The sequence below is a fragment of the Topomyia yanbarensis genome, chromosome 2, assembly GCF_030247195.1.
Source record: "Topomyia yanbarensis strain Yona2022 chromosome 2, ASM3024719v1, whole genome shotgun sequence".
Lineage (NCBI taxonomy): Eukaryota > Metazoa > Arthropoda > Insecta > Diptera > Culicidae > Topomyia > Topomyia yanbarensis.
This window is the reverse complement of record NC_080671.1, coordinates 241,111,703-241,120,879: the sequence shown is the minus strand read 5'-3', so window position 1 is coordinate 241,120,879 and position 9,177 is coordinate 241,111,703. Positions and strand designations below refer to the sequence as shown.

At 38.1% G+C, this 9,177-nt stretch overlaps 1 long non-coding RNA gene across 2 annotated transcripts; it reads right to left on the bottom strand.

The window, feature by feature from the left end:
* Positions 1-3,077: 3,077 nt before the first annotated feature.
* On the bottom strand, positions 3,078-6,135 carry LOC131682994 (uncharacterized). Of its 2 annotated transcripts, none has more exons than XR_009304308.1 (4): positions 5,505-6,135; positions 5,354-5,447; positions 4,550-4,611; positions 3,078-4,485 (listed from the first exon to the last, which is right to left on the bottom strand). It is a non-coding gene; the product is annotated as an uncharacterized LOC131682994 (long non-coding RNA). The 2 variants fall into 2 exon arrangements; XR_009304307.1 differs by having other exon boundaries at positions 5,184-5,447; positions 5,505-6,134.
* Between the last annotated feature and the right edge of the window lie 3,042 nt (positions 6,136-9,177).

The following is a 9,177-nucleotide window of genomic DNA, read 5'->3' as shown; positions in this document are numbered from 1 at the left end:
ATTCTATGTGTCAAAGCTTTTGTCAAATACCCGATCGTATGTGATCGTAGGTTTTTGTTTGATATAGCTCAGCAAGGAGACGGATCGACCTCTTTCTGTTCCCAACCTTCCAACGAGTTAGAAGTGCGCGTTGTGTTATATCGTTTAAGTAAAGTAATGTCGTTAGAGTGAAATGTGTATAGTTGTTAATGTTGTGCATTTCATTGTAGGTTAGAGAATTATATAGTACAGAGCGGTCAGTAAAAGTAGATACAGAAAGTGGTGGTAAGATATTAAAGAAGTTTAGAAAAATAGAGATAATAGATAGATTTTTCAATAGATTTGAGTGGAGAGAAGAAAAGCGAAATTCGCTATTGTTAAAGGGTACAATACAATAGGTGAAAGGTAATTGAATAACTCAATTTAAGAGTTGATAATGCGCAAAAAAGGTGACGTACTGGTACTAATTCGCTGGGAAGGTCCCCCAGCGGACCTTTTTATCTTGGGCCGAAACACAATTTCGGAAAATTTCTTCTCCAGATCGCCACCGCCTCAATAGACCACCATTTTGGTATCTCCGGTCGCCATCTTTACGGATTAGAGTCAGCGTGGTCAAGAAGCTGACTAATCACGCCTGTGTGGACCGAAAGAGGGCAACGGAAAGTTAATCGGAGTCTTTCGTCGTACTCCTGGGTCGGACACGACCATACCAACCAGTTACCAACCGCCGTCACTATTCACCAGCTAGAACCACCATCGGAAGCTACCATCGCCACCAGCCAACTCCACTACCAGAAAACCGCAACAGGAATCGCTCCGGGGACCCGTCGTAGCCACCGTCACCGTAATTGCAACACCGTCAAAGCGCAAGTACCTCTGTGACGTCACAATTAGATCTATGCCTTGTAGGATTAATAAAATTGTAATATGTATCGAATTTGGTGATTTGGTAGTGTCCTTTAACTGCAGTGAGCCCTGCTTAACTTCTATACACGTGTTTTTCCATCTTTCGTATTCCGTACTCGTTAAAGGAGTTTCAAGCCTCATCGTTGGATGGTGGCATAGAAACTGGTCGTTGGTTGCCTGCTTTTGAGCTTTCGTCTTTTATTTTAGAGTCTTTGAATCGGCATTCCTTCACCCTGGATGAATACGTCAGTTGATGGACCCGTTTCCACCTGTTCCCGTTGACGAATGAGTTACCTGGTGAGTATGTGTGAAGCATTGGATTGACAACATTGAACATATTTCCCCTCCCAACACCCACTGAGCAAGTCGAGGGGCTACAACTCCGAGCTGTACTCATATCCGTAATTCGGTCAAGTTCAGCCCTCCACCAAGGGGTTCCCGTAGTCGATTCAACAGTACGAAGTGGGCAAGCTTCCTCGTAGGATGCTATTATAAATGAGTTTATCGTATCAACAATGTCATCCAAGTCATCTAGTTGCTAATTGTTGCAAATATTCATGAAATTTAGTTCCAAGTTTTCCAAAAAAGGTCCCAAAAAGAAACACTTTTTTTCGATTTCTTTTAGAAATGAGGGTGAAGCGAATTGATTAAAACTTTTGTACATTGTAATGTGTCATTTCAATAACATCCTGTAATTTTTTATGCAAAAATATCGTCAAGCGACTCGCTAACGAAGCTTTTTGTAGAACGTTTCTGGAAAAAGTACGATTTGCGGTGCTATTCAAAAACCACTTAACCGATTTATTTCAAACTTTGCATGTACATCCTATTTATAAAATGCCTAACTCCTACATTGAGCTTTTGATATAATTTTTCAATAAAGGGGGTTCTGTTAACATATCCCTAAACATGAATGCCCCCTTTTTCCACAACACATTTAATATCGAGCTAAAGCATTTCGACTTTCAAAAATTTCGTCCAAACTTTATTTTTAAACTGTGAAGCTACGTTCAATTTTTTCAAAAATTCCTTCACGATGGTTTAGTTAGAATTCAAACCTTCGGGGTAATTTTTGGTTTTGTTCTGATGCGCAAGTTGCTAGGAAAATTTAAAGGGTACTAAAACGTTTAAAGTTTCAAGGAAGTGCTATTTAATGTCATTTTTCCTTCGAGACGGAATTTTTGATCTTCAAAATTTTAAAGAGGTTTTTTCAGAGATTAAAAATTGAAATTTTGAACGTAGCACCCCTTAATGATGTCCGATTGAGCAAAAAAGTTACAATGTACCTAATAAACATATTATATTTGATTTCATGCAAAAATTTAAGATGACCATTTTCCTTCAAATGTTCCCTACTGAACATTCCTAGTTCTACATACAAACTTTGGTTTTAAACTGTGAAGCCCCGTTCCAATTTTTTTCAACCATTTCTTCAACACGGGTTGTTAGGGACCCTAAACTTTGGATTATTTTTGGGTGCGTTGTGTTGATATTATCGTAATAATGCGTGTGAGGTTAGGTCACCGAAAGAGCTAACAACACAAATAATGTCCTTAGTGGTCCTTCTATATCCACTCTCCCTTATTGAAAATGTGCCACTGGTAATTAAAATGATTAGCAAAACATCGTTGCCTTGACCATACACAAATATCTTCCACGTGCAACCTAAAGGATATCTTTTTTAACTGTATGTTAGGAATATATAACCTTCTATCAGCATGTATAGATTTGATATATTAGCCCATAGAGTATCACTCTTTGCTATACATCATGCTATACATCGATTATCATCAGATCTAGCCAAAGGTATGTGATAAACACTTCAATTCTCATTGAGTTAACTGCAACAGAAATTCATGTATTGAATGCAATAAAACAAATCTCACAGCAAAAACTACCTGTAAATTAACCATAGAACGTTGCACTGGGGTACAAATTACCCCACTCCATCTTTGGAGCTATGTGAAAACGAGAATATAGCATTTTTTGACCTGGGACAAGCCAATTTATGTATCATTGATTCAATAATTTCCGTAGTTTCAACTACACAGCTATTTTCGCAATTAAAAAAATTAAAACAAGCTGAGGAATTTACCAACTTTTTGAAAATAATCGTTGGCTGCGATTACCGACTTCTGGTTTGCTATTTCATGTGGGGCAATATGAACGAACTTGAGAAGCAAAAAATCATGTCACAGAAAAGTATTTTTTTATATACAATTAGTTAAAAATAGGTAAAATATTCCAGGAATGGTAAGCATACATTATGTGAATTCTTATTTCAAACACTTTTCGTTTTTTGTCATCTCGATATTTTTGTATTTTTGTGACCAAATACTGGTTATATTCAATAATTGAAATATTACATCTTCTAACGACGATGGGCAAAAAAAAACGAAAATGATTCATATTTTATTCGTAAACAGGGGTGCCTAACATGACTATATTACCCCTTGTTCCCCTAAACCGCCACTAATACTACCGTGATTATCAGGCAATCCTGCTGACTGTGAATGAAACTGATTATCTTGAGTAGTCATCCCAGGAGTACCAATGGAGTGCAGTAGTAGTCCGTTGGCTTATTGGTTAGTTGGAGATCCGCTCATGCTATCGATGTTATCCTCTTTTCACAGGGTCATAAGCGGCCCTTACAGTTCAATATTTTTGTCAATACCAGTATTGACGATATTGTTACAATATTTCAGTCCCGTTTGAAATCCACATCGTCAATAATTTTTTTGCCATTACACGTACAATACTTTTGTCAATACTCTCTAGTATTGACAAAAATATTGAACGTGTAAGGGCCGCTATATACTTCGCCTGAAATATCAATCTATCACCAAATTCAGCGTACCGGTTATGTTTTGAATTTAACAAGCTTCTTCTGTTTTGTGTAGTTATAGTTTCAATTTGATGTTTGATAAAGTTTGTAGTGCGGAGGTTGCGCTATCGGCTTCTGGTTGATTGAGTACTGACCCGAATGATTGCCGGTCATGAAAAGCGTTTGTAAATGTATGGTGGAGCGTGACCGTAACTAGACCCGGTACTGACCTATATATCCAGCACGCAATTAGCACGGCCTAACGGAAGAGCTTTTGGAAGTGTAGCAACTCAAAGCTAATCAGCTTGTCCAATTACGGGAAATACTATGTGCATTTTGTCAGTTAGCTGAGAAATTCGCACGCGTAAAAGCGTGTCAAACGTTGATTTATGTGTTCCATTTGATGGTCGATTAAAATCAGCCGGAAACAATAACGCTGAAGGCAAAGAGCTTTGAGCGATTATAAGCAAATCCATACTTTTCTGTGTAGCTAGTGAATAGTACGTGTCTAATCAAATCATTCTGTTGTAAGAAAGGTTTCTGATATACATGTCGAATTAGCCGCCAGCTGCATTATTTTTCAAGTATTCGGTTCGGCGACTTCCAGCACAGCTTTGCCATGTGATAGAATTGTTTGCCAAACATACACCAACTTGCTTCACTAAGTTAACGCTCTTCTAGCTTATTGCACACCAAGAGGTTGCACATGAGTGGCTTCCAGTATTTCTATGAGCCAATGTGGATGATTTTAATATGGACGAAAAGCTCCGAGCAACCTACAACAATATAGTTTTTCTAAATAAATTACAGTTGTTCTTGTAAAAAGACTAGTAATAGTACCGTTCATTGCTAGAATAAAAACTACTGAAAAAGAAGCTTCCTGTGTTGTCCTCATCGGATACCTGTCAGTAAGAGAAAGTTGTGGGAATTAATGGAGGTATAAGGTTTTGAGAATGATCAATAGGATCAGATATCCAGCGATGATCCGTTTTTATCAGCTCTATGGTGTATTTTGGTACACTAACAAAACCTTGCTTCTTTAAAAAACGATGCTGTTCAAATAATATTCTTTAGTTGTTTAGTATGTTTTCCTTGAGGAAGTCTTACAGTGCAGTTTCAATAAATCGAGACCTGTTAAAACGCTATGAATGTCAAATTTAATCAAATACATTAGGCTGGCAAAATCGGGTCTGAACTATAATAGTGGCAATGAGAATCATCCTCGGTAGTCTTTGGACACAGATTCGTAAACGAGCTTCAACTAAACTAGAATTACTGTCTCTGGTATGACTGACCGGAAAATTTTTGTTGACCAATAGCAAAAATTAACATGCGTTGAAACTAGACAAAATACTTAATCAAGGCGATTGCAAAAGCACAGGATTTCATTATTCAGCAATACTGACTCATACAAAACTTCATTATATTAAATCATCTTCGAACATCATTTCGTTTATAGGTACCTATGTTTTACCTGAGCGTCGCAGTACAACATAAGTGAATAATTTCACATCATCTGACATAGCATGCCCAAACCAACAATAATATTGAGCACCTAGCTTTCGATTAGACTGTCGTCCGGAGGTTTCAGCACTTTTTCTCCTTCAACCCGGGAATCTACCATACATTGCAGATTATACTCACAGATGAAGCGAAAGCGATTCTTCCGGAAATTTCATTTAGTCCAAAATACAAACAATAGCAATTTGTCGCGGTAAAACACCTTGGTGAATCTTTGCTTCAAGAGAATGCATTCGGATTATTTTTACAAATCAATTCCGTAATAATAACTTACCTCTCTTATTCCATTTTCACACCAAGAAACTAATATAATTGACAGCGTTCGTGTTATTCATTATATAGGTTGGCATGTGTTTTTCCGAGATTTCATTCTATCCTTCTCACTCTCATGGGCAATCATATGCAAAAATGAAAATGACGTAATGAATAAAGTTTATTTACCATACCTTTTGTTTGACCTTGTTTCGTCGAGTTTCGATAAACAACATGCTGTGCCATCTTGCGGAGAAAATCTAACTGCTCACCCGAAGACAGCAACCGCGCACAGAAAAAGTCGCATAGAGAATATTCAGGCTGAATATTTTGAGGCAACATTGCCAGCGACAAATTTTTGTCAAAGTGTGGCGTGTCCTCTGATGTTGCCGCGTGTGAATAGGTAGAACAAAATTCATAGTGAATATTCGAGGCAACATGTGGCGGACACATGTTGCCTGTTGCTTGTTGCCTCGTGAGCAGACTGCTTTAAAACTAATAGAAGATTGGCTAATCTCTTTCTTGTTTCTCCGATAGGTTAACCCCCTCAAAAAGGCACCGTACACTGCTTTCTTTGTACCATCATTGTTGGGTACGATAGTATGCTATGTGATCACGTAACTGACTATTGTTTTACAATGTCGGAAAACTGCATCTTTTGACAATCCTAAGAAAAAAAGTACAAAGAGTGAGTTTCTATTTTTGCATTTCATGAAAAATTTGATAAAAATTTCCATTCTCAGCTTTAGCTGGTGCAACAAGCATGTTACCACGATTGACAAACAGACCACCGCGATTCTCAACCACATGGCCTTTCCAATTCTGTACATTACTTTCTGAGAGAAACATCTCCTTTGGTCAATGTTGAGATACCAATCTGAAAAATTCGTCGCGAAGCCAATATGCTGGTGTCAATTACGCCAAAATTCACCTGTGTCATTAATCGATGTAGCTAGAGGCACTAGAGATGTGCAAAGGAGGACAACGGCCAGCGTAATTCTAACCGCCATGGAAAATTCTACTTATTGTTTTTTAGCAAAATGTGTTTTTTGGTTTTATCAAATTTGTTTGCTAATACTTTTACTGCCGCTAGGAGCATAATTGTCTCATATGTATAGGGAATCCCATAGCACATGGGACAGTTATGCTTCTAGCGGCAGTTTACTACAAGTACAATTCGATAAATTTACGATTTTTTAAGAATTTTCATTTGCAATTAGTCCGCATAAGAATATTCAAGCTAGTTTAATATAACGCAACGAATAATTATAGTTAAGGTAGACGAGCCGTTATCCATCTCATTAGTCAGGGTAGTTCGTTATTTCGATGATAACTTGGCTTACAGTGTTTGGAGTGCGCTTAAATAAGTATCAACATCTTTGCTTCGTTCCTAAGAAGCAGATCCATAAAAAATCTAGCTTGGAAAATGTAAAATATTCGCGCTTAAGCGAAGCAAAAAGTCGAGTACAAGGCACGCTTCATCTTATTATTTGAACTAATGCATTGAATAGAGATAGCCCTGCTCTAACTAATTTGTTCAAATGGGTGGGATGATCAGAGATGCTAAGATGAATTAGGGCACAGTAACCCTACTTAGAGACCGCGTAGTGAAAATCAAATGTATGATTCCTAAACAATATCTGAACATTATTTGGGACGTTGGACGAATATCAATGCTGTTTTTATCCTGCATGTTACTCATAGTATGAGATGTTCCTTTGTTACTGAAATTGTGCTGCCAATGTACGCATAACTGCCCCATGTGCTATGGGATTCCCTATACACATGGGACAATTATGCGTAGAGCGGCAATGTAAGTTCCGTAACATCCAGCGAAAACGATACATCAAACATCACTTGACACATCAATGACAAAAATTACAAAAAACGTGTCTTTGATAATTTCTTTTGACGATACAATGCGTGTTGGCCTATTCAGTCAATTTCCGTAGGCCGTTTCGAAACAACAAAACGTTTAGCTGAATTTCAAACTAGACGAATGAATGTTTTAAACTTAAATGAGCGTTTCTCGAAAGTATGTAATTGGTTTAGTTCAAGTGTTTGTATTTTAAATAGAAACATTGTTGAAACAAAATAAAAGGTTTCGATAACGCGGCAGCATAGCTCTTCCAATCAATGTTTCGGTCATACAAAGCAATGGTTGGATCCAATGGCCTTGAATCAGAGTTGCTTGTTATCACCATCGGTAGGTGGTCACTACAGATATTATCCTCCACTTGCTTCACTTGTTTGCACCGGTAGTTTAGGAATCCGTATCATTTCCCCTGTGTTCAGAATTGTCATATTAAAATTGTCACAAAGATCTTGAATCGTCAAAGATAGATTATCGTCGTACATACAGACCCGTCCTGTACCGTTGTACAGTGATCCCAAACTAAAAAAATGACGGTCAAAAGTCTTTCCTGAGTTTCACAGGTGTTTTCATGCTTTGATGTCTTCAGGAAAGTTTTCTAGGATTGCATCCTGAATCTTTTAGGATGGGTACCTTAATTTTGCTTAAGGTGAAAATGCCATTAAAAAAATGTTTTAGCTCAACAAAAAAAACATTTTTTGCTCGGAATCTTGTAGTCAATTTATTTTGAGCAACTTTGGTGAACGGCAGTCGTGGTGAGGGAAGGAGTTCAATCACGCTAGAAGAGTTGAGGTTAATATTAGAAGTGAACAGGCATAGGGGAAATCATCACAATTATTCGAGATTATTATAATCTAGTAAATATTTTAATGGATCAATTTTGGGAATAATACTTCTGCAATTCCACTGGTAAACAGTGATCGGATCCGTGATTTGGTTTAATAAGTTAGCCACAGAAGGATACGATCGCTGCATGCAGGGGCCATTGTTCAGTCAACTGGTTTAAAAATCTTCTTACTGTTGGTAGAATAGCAACCAGCAAGCTTTTCAGAGGCACGGTAACGCTGAAAACTGTGAACATCCCGTCCACAATGTTAGAAAATTTAAGTAATCCCGTTTTGGGCGGAGTTTCTTACAGTAAAATAGAAGCATTTGGAATTTTTGGTTCCCCGAGGTGTGCTGGGAACTCCTGGTTGTAGCTCAAATTTGTAGCAGCCCTTCTAATTGATGAATGATTTTTAATTTGTACTCCTGTTTAAGACAGCCTAAGGCCCTTACGACGAAGCTCGAGTGAGGTCATATTAGGTCTTTTCCTAGAGTTTACAAGCGGAGCCGAAGAATGTGTCGTTAAAGGACCGTTAGACAACGTGCCACAAGCGCAGAGACCACTCTCTGCAAGCGCAGTACTGCGCATCCACCGTATAGTGAGTGGATATGAACCGAGACCGAATGAAATTCCACTTAACAGTGGTGTAGTAGCTGGGAAGGGGGGGGGGGTCTTGGGGACAAGATCCTCCCCCCCACCCCGAAATATTTTATTGATGTTTGAAAAATTGTATATGTTCGACAAAAATGTGCCTAATATTTTAAATGGAATACTTTCTTTTGTAAAAGTTATCTTCTGAGAATATTTTCTTGTAGTGAAAATTGATGACAGACCTTCGCACCTACCGGTTGGCTCGTTATGAAGGCTTGGTCTACCGCTGAGAACTACATCGAGTAGATCGCGACGAAACGGAGAATTAAATGGCTCGCTTGCATCGTGACAAAATGAGAGCTAATTAGTTCACGAAACGGTACCGGTACCGAGAAATATTCCGCC